Source organism: Phascolarctos cinereus, unplaced genomic scaffold, assembly GCF_003287225.1.
Source record: "Phascolarctos cinereus isolate Bilbo 61053 unplaced genomic scaffold, phaCin_HiC Scaffold_5;HRSCAF=322, whole genome shotgun sequence".
NCBI classification, from domain to species: Eukaryota; Metazoa; Chordata; class Mammalia; order Diprotodontia; family Phascolarctidae; genus Phascolarctos; species Phascolarctos cinereus.
In genome coordinates this window covers 68,519,048-68,535,825 of record NW_027555958.1, presented here as the reverse complement: position 1 = coordinate 68,535,825, position 16,778 = coordinate 68,519,048, and positions in this window count along the sequence as shown.

The following is a 16,778-nucleotide window of genomic DNA, read 5'->3' as shown; positions in this document are numbered from 1 at the left end:
TTAAACAAATGTTGGAAGAAAACTCCCCAGGAAATGAGTTTGGTTGAAAAATCACAGGCTGGCCAATTCTTCTAAAGTCCTCCTGCTGTTGATGCAGATTTCAGTACATCGCTACTGTCTCAATACAGTGTCTCAGTCATGTTACCAATGAGTGCTGGCACTGAGAGTATTGTAATTAAGTGGTTTGAAGAATTGCCGTTCACACTGGATTCTGGGTGTGCGTTACCACTGTAACTCCAGGCTTCAGGTTTTGTTACCAAGTAAGAATTTGTTGGTTACTGGTATAAAAATCTGCCTTGGAGCAAAATAAAGGGAACATAATCTTTTGGGTGGAAATGCTTTCATTCCCTTTAGAACGCTAACCACTCTCCAGTAAATCCAGCTGAGGAAAGAAGAAGGGAAACAACAATTATATCCCCTGATAAAGATGTCTTGGGCACATGAGAGATTTCAAAGTTTTCTTCATCTTATAAACTCTCCACATTTTTTCCAGGTCATTCCATGAACTCTTCAGTGTTTTTGGAGGAAATCCATAGCATCAACTCTTATGTCAGGGACTATAAAGCCCTGCCTGAGTTAATTATGTGGCCCAGTGTTGTTTCTCCTTCTCTGAGCTCCTTTTTTTGCATCATCGAAGGAAGAACACAGCAAGAGGGAGAGGGTTATTTGGTGATTTGTATTTTGGAAAAAACCAGAATAGAATGGAGTTCTTGGAATCTGGAGTTATAAATTTGAGTAATCTCTCTGTTTGGGGAACCATTTGTGTTCCATGGCTCTCATTTAGAATCATTAACAACCAGGGCAAAGGCCTGCCTTTCACTTCACTTGCTGAAAAATGCGGAGGCCCTGCAGAGGGTACAGAGGCGGGCAACAAAGACCGGTGCTTTCATAGGCTGAAAGAACATAAAGGACTAGTGAGAAGAATCTTTTCCCAGCAAGTGGAAACGAAGTCTTATGGACAGTTACCAAGGTCCCTGAGGTCTCCTCCACCTCAAAATCCTAGGAAACACAGGAAATAGATAAAGGTTAGAACAACATGAAGAGACAAAAATTATTCCAAATTAAATTAACGCAGGCTTTTGTGTCCCAGGTTTTGTGCAAACAAGGGTCTAGCCACCTATTGAACTATGTTTTAAAATAAGGGCTGGGGTAGGATTTTGTCATCTTTGAGTGATTGGGGACTAGGTTAGTGAAGAAATAAAGAGGTTTAAATTTCTGCTGAGAAATTGCTCCCAAGTTAGAGGATTTAGGAAGTGTTTGGTTTGTTCTAAGCATGATTTGGATTCCATTTTGGGGATATTGAAAAACTTGCCTACAGTTTGTGCTTTATAGCATAGGCACTTTATGGTAGCCTTTTCCACTTGCTTATGTGACTCAGAGAGTCAGGGTTGTGTAGTGGATAGGACACTTGACCTGGAATGAGGAAGATCTGCTTTTGAATACTACTTTAAATACTTATTAGAATCAACTAGATGCCTCAGTAGATAGAGTGATGGACTTGGAGTCAGGAAAACCTGAATTTGAATCCTTCCCCATACACTAAATGTATGATCTTGTGGAAGTCACTTAATCTCTGCCTCAGTTTCTGTATCTGTAAAATGGATAGACTAATAGACCCTGAATTCCAGGGTTTTGTCAGGACTAAATGATATAATATTTGTAAAGTGCTTTGTAAACCCTTAAAGTGCTATATAAACGCTAAGCATTACTACTGATTATTATTATTATTATTATTTTTTATTATTATTATCTGTGTATATCTAATACAACCCCATTGAGCTTCAGTTTCCTTATTTGCAGCACTATCTCAAAGGACTGATGATATATGTCTAATTAGATATGCCACTGGTCCCATATAATGTATTTGTACTGTTTCACCCCTCTTTGCCACTAAAGGAACCCTCTACTCTGAACTCATGCATATGGCTCTGACCAGGTTCAGTCCTAGGGAGAGTCTGGCCTTTAAAAGAGGAGTTAGACTCCATTTTTTCATATACTTCATCTTATTAAAGTCCAGCCTCAGTGCCCCACAAACAAATTATTAAAATCTAGGCTTAGGATCATATTTTGGGTTTACCTCTAGAGAAAGCTTAAAAGGTATTCAATGTACAACATGAATCAGATTTGGGGCATTCCACTTGCTATTTCCTACGCACAAAAGTAACGTTATACATGGAACACTCACAAGCGCACATTTGACAAAAGCAAACAAAACAAGATTTCATAACTTAATTTGCAATTACAGTTACAATTTGCTGGGAAGAGTCTACTTAAACTTCATCAGAGCATCTTTATTTGTTTGATTTTATGACTAGATATTTTATATTTCACCTCAGTCTCTGCACTGTCCAAATAACTTCTAGTATGCATATGACTTTTAGTAAAACAGCCAGACTTGGGTCAGTCTGCTTGATGGTGGTCATTTTCATGGATACAGAAGCTTCCCCTTTCATCAATAAGTTCCCTTGTTGGACTCAGGACATCTGACCCTCTCAAACTCAAAGAAGTCACATTCTCCAAACCTGAACATAGCCATTGATACTTGTTTACCTAAGGGAATAAAAGGATAACAATGGAAGGACTACCAGTGGAAGAAAAATGGAAAAGATTTGCAAAAAACACTGCACTGAACTGTTTTATCCATCATGGGTGATGGGACAACTAAACTTGGACTGTAATACTTTAGTATCAGAAGTCCTTGTGGAGTAGGAATAAATACTAGCAAAAAGAACAAAGATAGAAAAACCAGCCAAGTAAGTATGTGTAGAGGAGATATGGGTTGTACATAGTACAGTTGTGAGGCTATTGAGGTACAGATATTCAAGATATCTGAAGAAAGAGAAGGCACCAAAGGTGTGAAGGGAAAGAAGGTGTCTGAGAGAACAGCAATTACCTGCCTAAATACCCACTCTCTCATCTATGCAAAATCTTTATGAGCAATCTATATGTGAATTTAGGACACCCTTGATGAAGATATTGGTAGGGAACAAGCAGTAGGGTACTATATTCAACAATAAACCCCATCTTTACCATTTAACAATTAACTGAAAGATAGAAAGAATAGATGATCCTATTCTGCTTACTGTTTGTTCACCATGAAAAAACATGTAATTGAATAGAACAAATGCTCTTCAATAACAAAGTGTCTTCCATCTATACATCAAAATCATTCAAGATTCCATGGAAGATATGACAATAGAATAACCCTGTTCTCTGATTGTCTGATAATACATATCAGGTGAGGCACGAAACAGGGAGAAGTATGCTGTTAAAGGTATTCACTGCTGTAATGGAGGAGTAGATCCAACACGGATTCAAGGTTAAAGAGAGATTCCCTGTGTCTGGTAAGATCTTCTAATTGCTCCCATTTGTGATTGGCATTGCCCTGAAGTCTTCAAGTGCTAAGACATTGCGGATCCCCCCTGGAAGACATCAATTATCACTCAAAGGAGATTGGCTCATCCATCCACAAAGCCAAGACCAAGTGGATAAAGTAAGTCTGTTGTCTCAATTTCAATGTGCATTTGGATGGATAAACTGCATATTCTAGAGCTTGCTCACAGAACTTATATATATTTGGGACAGAAAACACAGTTGTACAACCAGGTGAACCCAGAGTTGAACAGTAGGAGGGCAATGGACTGTGTTTTAAGAAATTGAAATGCTTTTTTATTAATCCTAAGCTTCCCATAAAAGCAAAGATCTCTCATTTGAATAATAATATTTGTTATGATTATTATTGTTACTTTTATATGGCAGAGAGACATGGAACACCACTGCCTCTAAAGAACTAAAAGTAAGTATTACAGGGAGGTCAATGAAGAGCGTATGGTGAATGTGAGCAGTCTATGACACATAAGTAATGAGGAACTTTGATGAAAAATAAGAGCAAAAGATATCCTCAAAGAATTGCATGAGGGACAAAGATGAGCTGGTCACATGACAAGGATGAGAGCCAGAATATTCTGTTAGTATCCTAATGATGGTGGAAGAAAGTAAGGAAGGCCTCCAGCATGTTGGATGGACCACTAGCGGTAAACCTTTGGGAGGACATAGACAAGAATCATATAGGACAGGCAAGCATAGATAGGTTGAGATCTGTATTGTGAGAGACAACTGCTGAATCAATGTGATTACAGATCCACGAATATTTATTTCAATCGGATATGTCAGAAAAAGGAGAGACTGGAAGCAAGAAGTCTAATCAGGAGGCTGTTGCAATAGTCCAGGTGAGAGGCGATGAAGGCCTGAACTAAAATGCTGACCTGGCAATGGAGAGAGGGAGAAATGATAGAGCTATGGAAAACAATAATAGAAAAGTGCTACGTGTCCCCAAAGTTCATTTCTTCACTCTTGGAGTACATTGTACTGTACTCTATCTAGCTTTGGTATAACTCGTTTGCCATAGAACTAAGATTTAGTGCTTCTTAGCATCTTGATCTTCTAGGTTCTCACAGGGTTGGTATCTCATTGCAGATATTTGTTGGCATTGCAGCTCTTCAGAGTCTGAACCAGCTGCCAGTCTTGAGATTCCTCATTCAGTAGGTAAACTTCCAGGAATTCTAGCAAAGTATCTATCCTGAAATATTGTGGGAGGTTCCTTAGAGTCCCTAGTTTCTAATGGGGGATAATAATCAGGATTCCAAAAATTTTTAAAGGTCACATTGATGGGACAAATCTAGTAAGATGAAATTTAATAGAGATAACAATAAAGCCCTGCACTTGGGTTCAAAAACTCAACTTCACATGTACAGGATGGGAAGACAATTACTAAGTGATTTATATGAAAAAATACGGTTTTAGTAGACGACAAGCTCTATAAGTGTGAAATGGCAGCCAACAAAGAGAATGTGATCTTGGGATGCATTAAGAGAAGAAGAATATTAAGAACACAAGAGGTTTGTGTCTGCCACAGGATCATAGATGGATAACTGCAAGGGATATTAAAGGTCATTAAGTGTCACCCCCTTATTTAACAGATAAGGAAACTGAGGCACAGGACATTTATGTGACTTATCCAGGATCACGTGGCTAGTAAGTGTTAGGAGATCTGATTTGAAAGCAGATCTTCCTATTCCATGTCTAATATATTATCCACCATCCTACACTGACTCTCATATGAAGTTTCCACTTCAGATCACACCAGTCAGAGTCCAGGATGGTAACCATTACACTCTAGTCAGACTGTCTCTGAAGCATTATGTTTCATTCTGTTCATGACATCTTTAGGATGTTGACAAGCTCCATAATGTCCAGCTGAGAGTGATCCAATCTGGTTAAGGGGCCTTGAGGCTATGCCATATGAAGATAAGTTGGAAGAACTGGTGGTATTTAACCTGGAAAGAGATGACTAAGGACATGGGAACATGTGGCTGTCTTCAAGTATTGGAAGAGCTGTCACAGGGGAAAGGATTGCATCTTTTTTATTTGTCTTCAGGGGACAACGAGTAGAAATGGTAGAACGGTCAATTTCCATTTGATGTAGGGAAAAACTAGCTAACAATGGGATGTGCCTAGGTGGCCTGGGTGCCTCCAGAGGTATGAAGATCTCCCTCCCTAGAGTCCTATGTCTAAAGTTAAGATGAGCACTTCCTGCATTTGCTGTAGCTTAGCTTCCTAAGCTAAGATTCTGGGATTCTTTAAGTCATTATTTTCCCTACTACACTGTAAGCTCCATAAGGATAGTGATGGATTATAGTGGAGAGCATGCTGGATCTGTACCAACAAGGCTTGGATTCAAATCCCAATTCTGCCACCTTGTGTGACCTTGGACCAATCATTTTAACTCTTTGGATCTCAGTTTCTGATATCCCTTCTACCTCTATATGTATAATCCTATAATTATATTTCCTCTAGTGCCTATCACAATGGTATATATATGTGTGTGTGTGTGTGTGTGTGTGTGTGTGTGTGTGTGTGTATATATATATATATATATATATATATATATATATATATATATATATATATATATATATATATATATATATATACATGTATGTGTATATATATATATGGGAATATGGACAGCTGTCACTCTCCAATCTGGAAATGCAAATTAGGCCTACCTCCTCAGAGCCAGAAGGCAAAGAGACTGAGAAATGAATGGGTCACCCTTTTTGGTGTACACACACAATTCCAACTTAAAATTCTTGAGTCACCAGTTCTGTCAGCTTCACAGCCAATCAGAAGACTTTTTATCATCACATAATACCAATGACAGGGTTATTATGGCTAGAAGCCAGCCCCCCCCCCAATTTCCATATAGTTGCTTGGACTGAAAGCGGGTAGGGGAATAGCTGTACATGCTTTAAGACTTGGCCCTCCATTACTTACTCCACCCCATTACATTATCATCACTGAATTGAAGACAGAATCTGCTAGTGGCTTTTGTAGGTTTTCTTTCCATTTTAAAAAAATAATAGTCTAGGGGCAACTAGGTAGGGCAGTGGATAGAGCTCCTGCCTAGGAGTCAGGAGGACCTGAGTTCAAATCTGGTCTCAGACCAGACATTTGACACTTACTAGCTGTGTGACCCTAGGAAAGTCACTTAACCCCAATTGCCTCACCAAAAAAAAATTATAATAGTCTTATACAAAACTTGATTTTTTTAAAGTCCCAGACACATTAGTTCCACATCTCAGAAACAGTAATTTCTGCTCATTTTTATGACTGCATTAATTGAATATGATCATTTGAAATTTTAATATATCAATTGACTGTAACAATTCTAACACCATGGAATTTCATAAAAATGATAGGACTTGAGTAGGAAGATTCCTTAGAGATGATTTGATCTAACCCTTTCATTTTATAGATGAAACTGAGGTACAGAGAGGTTAAGTGATTGGCCCAAGGTCACATATGTAATATTTGATAAAGTCAGGATTTGAATCTAGGTTCTCTAAATCTAATTTTAGCTTTCTTCTCATTATCCTGCACTCCTTGATGTAAATGTAATGTCCTCAAGTTGGCATTGAAAAGTCAAGTTCACCACCACAGCATGGGAGATATGTGGCTAATCGTGAATTTCTGTGGAAAACACCTTCAATTTTTTTGTGGGCAGTAAGCTCTATCACGAGTCAGTAATGACATGGTAAACACAAAAAAGCCAATTTGATCTTAGTCTGTTAGTGTCTCCTGAAATTTTCTTGAGTTTATTTCATGTATTTGTATATGCTTACATGTATAGCTATAGCTTATATATATAGGTATGTATAACCATAAACAATAAGTTTTTTGAGGGTAGGAATTGCTTCATTGTTTCATTTATATTCTGAGTGCCTACCACAGAGCTTGGTATAGTAAAGGCACTTAATTAATTGTTGTTGTTAGATTGGTTGACTGATTAGGAGAAGTGAAATATTCAGAAACAGGAAGTTATGCTCCTATCTAGGCACAACATTTTAGGAAGGTCATGGACCAACTATAAAGAGTTCAAAGGATGACAACCAGGATGATGAGATTACTTGAAACAAAGAGGCAGATTGTGGCTTGATATAAAGAACACATTCTTAACAATATGATTCGTCTAAAAGTGGAATGGCATTCTTTGAAAGGTGGCGAATTTCTTATCATTTGAAGGAATTCAAATGCTGGGTGATCATTTACTGAGGATATCGTAGAAGGAATTCCTGCTTAGGTATGGGTTGGACTAGATGGCCTGAGATTTCCCCTTCCAACTCTATGACTCTTTGATTCTCTGTCTTTGACAGTGATGAACCAAATCACCTATGACAGGATAAGCAATAAAATTTTTCAATAGGTAGCAGTGCCTTTTTGGTGGTTTGGAAATGAGATATAACTCAACAGAATTTTACTTATTTGTTTTGACTACATAAAGTTCAAGTGCTGTTTAAATGTTTGGAACAATTATTTTAATTAAGCTAAGCACCAAGATACCAAATATTGATTCATTTTGTTTGCTTCCTCCTTTCTTTTTTTGGAGAGATTCTTTTCTTGTCTTCTCTATACTTCAGTCTCCACAGTTTTGTTCCTTTTCTCTAGTGTTACGTCTGTCCCCATTTCGACAGTTACTGCAAATTGTTGTTTGTTCTTCACTCTCAAAGAGGACCAATGACATCATGAGGGGGACGTCTTGACTTATGAGTGAATTGGATTTAAGTGAGGCAGAGCTGTGCAAAGTCATTAGCCACACTGCTCCAGAGTCATCCAAGTCTAGTGGCAAGAGCAAAAGTCAAGATGACTGTCAATGGCCTGAGATGCAGCAGGTGACCTTGACCTTTCTAAATTAAGGTCTTTCCCGGATCTCAGTTTGTCTGAGGCAACACCCATTCAATGACTAAGGGCTAGGTAAGAACTGAGACAAAAGATGGCTTAATTTACCATCACAAAAATATTAAACTCTGAAAGAAAAGCTCCTAGATACTGGCAGTAAGATTGGGGTTCAGGAAACTACAGTGGTTACTCTAAGTCGTTTCAGAGTACTGGATTGACTTAACAGAAGTGGCAGGCAGATTGTAGAATTGCTCTAACAGCCTGTAGGGTTCAACTATAGCCAGAATAAGGGAGGTAAGGCATTGTGAATGTCTTCTCCAGCTCCAAAAGATGGGGCTTCTGGAGAGGTGCCCACCCAAACAAGATGACTTCTAGGCAGACACTGTCATTAATTTGTCCATTTACTCCTGCTCCAGGACATATCCTTGGGGGTTCAGTGGAAATAACACTGGATTTAGACTTGATGGATACTTGAATGTCTTGAATGTCATAGGATCATAGGTCTAGAGAGGTCATCTAGCCCTCCTCTCTCATTTTCCCAGGGAGGTTAAGAAATACCCAAAGTCATGAAGGGAAGCAGGATTTGAATCCAGGTCTTCAAGAGTCAGAACCATAGTTCTTTTCATACTGTACTAGGACCATGACAACTTCTATAGGAAGAAAGAGCACTGGTTTTGAAGTTAGAAGGCTTGTATTCCAATTTTTCATTTACTGCTTCTGTTAACTTGGGCCAATCACTTCCCTCTCTGGGCCTCACTATCTTTATCTATAAAATGAAGGGTCTGGACCAGATGGTCTCTTCCATCCCTTTCATCTCTAAGTTGATTCTAGGGTCTAACAATTAGTCTAGAAGCAATTGCATTGAATAGTAAAATGGGGAACTGCTTCTTCCAGAGCCTCTTGAATATTTAAAGACTCTCTTGAAAGCTGCTGACTAACAGTCTGGTGACTGCTAATTTTGACCTTGCTGGCAGTGAAGAAGGCAAGGAAATGGCTGGAAATCAACAACTTACAGAGCTGGGTCAGTAAAAACTGCTAACAATGGGGGATTCCATATTCTTTATGTTACAACTTGTCTTTGAATCAACCACTTCCTCTTCCCTGAGTCTGTCATGATTTTTGCAGATGGAATTATTTCTCCTCGTTCTGTTTGGGGTTTTTAAAAATTCAGATTTCATGACCTCTGTTCTTGTTATCTTTGGTTAATTTTTCCCTCCTCCCCATTTATATTTTCTTTTCCTGTTTTGTTTTATTTCCCTCTGCCTCTTCCCATCCCCTTTTTTACACTGCTCTGTTACATTCTCTGAGCAGAAGTAACATTTACCAGGGTCCTAAATCTCTGAAGTGCTGGCTATCGAGAGTAGGACCCTTTGAAGTTTTACTTACAGCTTCTGTTCACAGCAAACCAACTCATTCACTGATCACAATCGTGCCCTTGTGGAGCTGGGAGGTGGGAGTACAGTCGATGCGTCCTTTATGCTACCAGGCTTTTCAGGAAGATAACGGGTGAGTAATTTTAAAACCTGGGGAAAATCTTTCACCGGAAAAAAAAAAACCCAAACAAATGAATGTGTGTTTGAGAATGGAGCAGGGGGTGAGAGCCTCAGTTCTGTTTGATTCATTCAAAGATATGTGTGCAAACTATTTCTTTGCATTTACCTTGAGTCATTAGGATGAAGAGTGATGAACCTGAAAAAGATGCTGATTCACTGTTGTGAAATAATTCATGTCTTAAGGATCAGAGAATAGGGAAGGAAAAATGTTGGTGAACTGGGGGATTTTCAAAAGGTCTTTCTTAGGTGATCCCCACTTACTCTGTGTGTCAGGTTAATGTTAATTTCTTCCTCCTCCCCTAATAACTCAATAAGCAAGTGTAGGTGGAGCAAAGAGGGATATGGGCTTGTACTCTCTTTTCAATGGGCTAAATGTGCTCTGGCCCTTTGTTAAAGAATGTGTTGACCAGTAGTCAAGCTCATTTGCCTCCATGTATTGTATCCCTCTGTTTGGTGGCTGTGTTGAAGATAATTACCTAGGTGAGCCTGAGAATGGACTTCAAGTACCTGACGGCCTCTACTTCTTTGTGTTTCTTTTCTTTTTCGCGGTTTTTTTTTTTAGGCAACATTTTCCCTTCCATATCCTCTGATCCTTAAGGCATGAATTATTTCACAACAGTGAATCAGCATCTTTTTCAGGTCTGTCACTCTTCATCCTGGTGGCTCAAGGTAAATGAAGAGAAATAGTTTAGACGCATATCTTTGAATGGTTCAAACACAGCTGAGGCTCTTATCACCTGCTCTATTCTCAAACACACATTCACTTGTTTAGGGTTTTTTTTTCCAGTGAAAGATTTTCCCCAGTTTTTAAAATTACTCATCCATTATCTTTCTGAAAAGTTAAGTGACTTGCCCAGGGTCACACAGCTAGCTAGTAGGTATCTGAGGTCAGATTTGAACTCAAGTCCTCCTGACTCCAGGGCCTGTGCTTTATCCACTGCACCACCTAGTAGCCCCTATGTTTCTTTTCTTTACTGGGTCTTATCTTAGACAAAAAAGAATAGATCCTTTGTGATTTGGAATTCCATAGGTTGTTTCTTAAGGAAGAGAGGGAGGGAGGGAGGGAGAGAGAGAGAGAGAGAGAGAGAGAGAGAGAGAGAGAGAGAGAGAGAGAGAGAGTATGCATTTACTTAGCACTTACTATGCTCCAGGCATATAGTAAGAGGGGACTCTGGCAAGAAGTCCAGCAAGTTGAGTCATGAGTGAAGTGAGTTGTGGCTGAGGCTCCTCCTGAAACAGTGGACTTGGCTGTCTGTCACCCATCAGGAGAATAAGGCCTCAGGGTAGAGAGGTAACTTGAGGATGGAAAAAACAAGACAGGAAGAGCTGAGTTTAAATCCTGCCTCAAACACTAGATGCGTGACCATGAGCAAGTTACTTAATCTCTCTTAGCCTCAGTATCCTCATTTATAAAATGGAGATAGTAGCCCTTACATCCCAGGGTTATAATAGGGATCACATGAGATAATATATGAAAAGTGCTTTGTAAAACTTTAAGTGCTTGATAGATGTTAGTTATTATTATTATCTTACTGACTATCACAGCAACTTTATAAGGTAGGTGCAATTATTATTCCAATTATACAGATGAGGAAACTGAGGCTGAGAGAAAGAGACCTGCCCATTGTTACACTCTTAGTATCTGAGACAGAATTTGAACTCAGAACTTCCTAATGCTAACTCTACCACTTTAGCCACTGCATTCTCTAAATTAAGAAGGTAATGCCCTGAATGTCTTCCCTGATAATCCGAGTGACAGATAACTCAGTGCTGGAGTGAAGACTTTATTCATCACCACCATAGTGATGGAGAGCTATGTGTAGGTCTTTCAACTCCAGAAGTTTTGGAATGAATGAGAAAGCATTCATTAAGAGCTTTCTATGTGCCAGGTACTAAACTAAATTCTGGGGATATGAGTACAAGCAACTAGTGTAATGGGGTCTGGCACATGTTTGGAATGCCTTGGATTGTATCTCCTAAATCACTTCTGGGGATCAGTAATTGTGATGACATGTAAAGAAATGTCTTGGAGAGACACTATGGGACATGTGTGGACATTCTGTAATTAGTTTCAGCTGGCTAATCACATGGTTGGGAGGAACCTTTTTCTATTGATTGCATAGCTAGAATCATGGGCATCTTTTAAAAAGGTTTGAGTTAGCTTCAGCTATCTCTTTTCTTGGCTGCATTCATGTCTGGGGGAGGGTAGCACCTCCTTCATTCGCAGCTGCCAGTGAGAGGCTATGTTGTAAGAGGTGACCTTCAGGCCTTCTTCCCCTCTGAGACCATATGGCTCCCTCAAAGTAGGCCTCTGTCTTTGGTCTTTCTGTTTGTTTGTTTGTTTCTTCCATTCTATGTACAGAGAGTGGGATCTTTCACTTAGTTGGTAGAGTGAGGTACAGGAATCTGGGAATTGGGATTTAGACTGGGTTTTACAGTCAATGCAGCATTGATGCCCCAGGATCAAGGAATGACCATTGGGATCTATCTTCTGGACCTATACTAGTGAAAGTTGAGGCAATGACTTATATAATAGCAATGTCATCAGATGTGAACTTGATGGCACCCATGCTATATAAGAACTGAGCTAAGTTTTGAACCTGCTCCACCAGAGAATGAAGTGGTGCAGAGGAGAGTATGTTCCAGAGATATTGGGGTAAATGTACATTTGTTCTTGCTATGTCTTTGAAGTAAATATCCCTTAGCAAAAGTTTCATGATATTACGTGGTTAAATTGAATTGGGACACTCACTAGTCACTGACCCCTTACAAATGGCAGGAGTATAACCAGTAGGAGCTCATGTCAATGGCAGCAGAGAAAAGAGACACCCAAGCCTCAGGGTGCCCTAGAACTTCGAGAAGGAAGATGCAGCAGGCCTAGCTTTGAGATGATGAGACCAGAGCATACACATTATACAAACAGGACAGTTCCTACACTCAAGAAACTTACTCATACTGGAAGACAATCCATTTAGAGGAGTACTGGCCAGGGAGGAGGAGTGTTTTGAATACAGTAAATCAGAGTGAATGATGATTGGAGGTAATAGGACAATCACTTAGCGTGTCCTTACTAGAAATGATATTGCTGATTTGATTACTTTTCTCAGAAGTAGCCATTTTCAGGGGTGGTGAGTATATGAAAAGGCATGAGAGCTCACCAATCAGAGCCCATGGTCACAGGGGTGGGACCTCCAGGCCCACCAGGGGATGAGGTTGGAGCACAGGAGGCATGGAGACGTCCATGAATTGGAAGGTAAGTGGAAAAAAGAAAAAGATTTCTCTTTTAAAGTAAAAAGGAAAACCAGGGTTAGGTTAAGCCAGGCTCACTGAACAGTTAAAGCATAATTCGAGAGGGTATGTAGTAAAGCCTGGAATATAAAAGGAAACAAGTAACTTCTACAGGGCTAATATTTCATATCACAAATGGAAAATGATTGGTCAAGGACAAACACCGACTAACGCTGCCCCCCAACCCCCTCTTCCTCCCCCACATCCATATACATCAGAACCGTGAATCCACTAGGCCCCCTTTCATAGGTCTCAAATTTGATGGAACCAGGGAGGACAGTCTATGAAATGTGAAATCATCTGATGAAGGGTGGCAAAGACCTCATACTTGGCTTACTCTACTGACTGTGTATGTGTGTGACACTGTGAGAAAGATTAAAACCCCGTCTAAGCAGGAAGCCAAACACTGAAAGAAAAAAAAAAAAGAAAACAGTCTCCAAAGAAAAGTCAGACCTTGGCTTGAATTCAATGTGTGCCTGTTGAATTAAAGATACAGCTGTGATACAATAGTCAGCAGTGGCGTCAGAGGATGTGGGTTTGAATCCGAGCTCTGTCACTTACTACCCGGCACCCCTTTCAACCTTATTTTCCTCATCTCTGAAATGAGAAGATTGGTTCAAGGTCAGTTGTTCTTAACCTGGGGTTCACAGATGCCTAAAGGGTCTGTGGATAGATTTCAGCCGAGCCCTGGAACTTGAATGGGGAAAAAAATTATATCCTTTATTTTTACTAACCTCCATCTGAAATTCAGCATTTCCTTCAATTATTTAAAAACATTATTGTAAGAAAGGGTTGGGAGACTTTGCCAGACTGCCCAAAGGGTCCACAATAGAGATTAAGAACCCGTGATGTACATCAATGAATCAGAGTTCTAGAAGAGCATGAAGATACCTCTGAGGCTAACGCCCTCATTTTACCAGTCAGGAAACCGAAGCACAGGTTGGTAATGGACTTGCCCAATACGACGTGTGAGTTTTCTTTCCTCTCTTAGTTGTACAATCCTACAGACTGGAGAAACATTTCAAGGCTGTGACTTGGAGCCCTGTTTCTCTGCCTGCAGATGCACCCTTGCTCAGCTACTCCAGGATTTCCTGATCATAATGAGGAAGCCTTGCTGATCAGCCAGTAAACTCAGATTGAGATCACATTACCTTTTGACCTCAAGCCCCTCCCTTTGTTTACCAGTCTGAAAGCTGGCACAGATGACTATAAAAGGATGAAAAAGAAAGAAGTCTCAGAAAGCAGAGATATATAAAGATCTGTTCACTTTTGCACTCTGACAACCCACACTGGGTAGAACCCTTCCTGTGTATTGTTGAGAGCAAGACTCCATGGCCCTCCAATTTTAAAGTATCATGTGAAGGCAGACAGATGCTTTCTGCCCAAGGCAACTCCTATGGCCCACCAAGAACTTAGCGGAGACCTTTCCAAGACTTCACTCAAAATATTATCTGTGTCTGGAGAAGGCCCTACAGATAGGTGAAGTAGGCAGTTGCCTGTGATATTGGGGTTGAGGAAGTGTGATTTGGAAGGTGGGAAGGTGGCTTTGCTCTCCCAAATACCTTCCCTGCTTACTAAATGTGTTTGACATTTCTTCATCAAGAAGTGTCTCTTCCTATTTCATAGTTAGAGATAAGGATAAATATATACACCCTTGAGGAAGTACAGTACAGATTAAAAAGACCTGATGACAGAGCCAGAGACCTGGGTTTAAATCCTGCCTTTGACGCTTGCTACCTGTATGAAAGTCAGCCTAGTGGATAGGATGCTGTACTTTCTGAGTCAGGAAGACCTAGGTTCAAATCCAAGTCTGAAGTACCAGTCATTTTCTAGCTATGTGACCTTGGGCAAGCAATGTAACTGTTCCATGCCTCAGTTTCCTCATGTACAAAATGAGAGAGTCAAACTTGATGGCCTCTACATTAAATTCCCTTCCATCCTTAATGTGTCTATTTCATACAACTTCCCTGGGCCTCAGTTTCCTCATCTGGAAAATGAAGGGTTGGACTTTCAGTGGATGGTCCCTGACATCCCTTCAAGATCTAGTTCCATGATCCTGAGGGAAGTAAAACATTTACTTAATTCACACTAATGTGTAACTGATTGATATCACATCCCTTGCTGACAGTGGGTTCTTAATGAGGAGATAACACTGGGTCTGAAAGTTGAAAGCTAACAGGGCTGGAGGATTGTGGGAAATACAGGCAATAAAAAGAAGGTTGAGGGTCACTGTAAAGGAGACTCTATATTATAATTTTCTCTAATGATAGTGGGAAAAATATTGAATTTGAAGTCAAAGAATCCTGGCTCTGAAACATACTATCTATGTGAACTCAGGCAAGCCACATGAACTCATGGGGCCTTATAGTTTCTTCATCTGTTAAATGAGGAGATTGGATCCCTTCCAATTCCGAATATTCTAATCTGGGACTGTGTATGAGATATGAGAACCAGCAGTGAAACATGATCCAAACTGGTGACATTACCCACAATACTTCTCTACCTTTCATCTGGGCTCTTCCCTGACATTCTCTTTCTCCCCTCTTTTTCTCCTGAGTGTCAACCTTGTATAAAACCGAAGCTGTAAAACAAAACAAAACAAAACAACAAAACAAACAAACTTTGAAAAAAAAACCAAAACCCCATAACCTGTGCCCTGTCTGCCTTTCTGCCAGTGGAAAACAGACACGTGCATTTGTATGGAGTTCTGTCACCTAAGTTGAGGGAGGGCATGCTTAGAAATGAGGCCAATATCTGATTTGGAATAAAGATCTGTCAACCAGCCTCCTAGGTCAACTGCAGCAAAGGATGGATTGGTTTGGGATTGCACATATCTCCGTGATGATGAGCCAGCTTATTTGTTTCTTCCCTTCCTGGACTGCCGGAAACTTAGACTACTCCACCCTTTCCAGCTGTTGCAACTGATATGGATGAACCTATAGAGGACGTGAGAAATACTAGAAGAAAAATGTTGAACAAATATCCAAGTAGATAACAGAAATGCTTTCATTATTATACATGCCATAGATAAGGGCATTAGTAAGCAACTTAAGAAAACTCAGGAGATTCATGTTACTTCTCTGAAGATCAATCTGGGAGGGCTTCATAGGGGAAAATGATTTTTCAGGAGCTTTTTGATGAGCATGGATATTAGGAATTCACATTTATATTGCATTTTCTTTGAAAGCAACTGAAGTGGGGTATGCTACTATTCCCACTTTAGAATTGACAAAATCAGGATTGAGAGAAGTTAAGTAACTTGCATAAGGCCAAAAAGCTAATAGGAATCCGAATTGGGCTTTGAAGTCCAGTTTCCTGACTCTGAGGCCAATGCTTTGCTTACTAAACCTTGCTGCTTCTAGATAAAGGGGAAAAAGATTGATTCATCAAAGCCCAGAGTATTAAAACCAGAAGGCACAATTTGAAGATTGAAGGAAGCAAACATGAGGCAAATAAAAGGAGTTAGTAAAATGGATAAGTTTATGGATTTGTAACAGATTTGCTCAGAGTTGTCCTTCCTGGTACACCCTGTGGAAACTTTGGGAAAAAGAGATCTTGTGCTTGATGCTTGTCACCTGCCTGCATGAAAGTCAGTGTGACGGATAGAGTGCTGCACCTCCTGAGTTCAGGAAGTTGCAGGTCTGCTTCTGGCCAAAAGGACTTGGCATGTCGGTATGACGGCGGTTCCTTGTTCCTCCG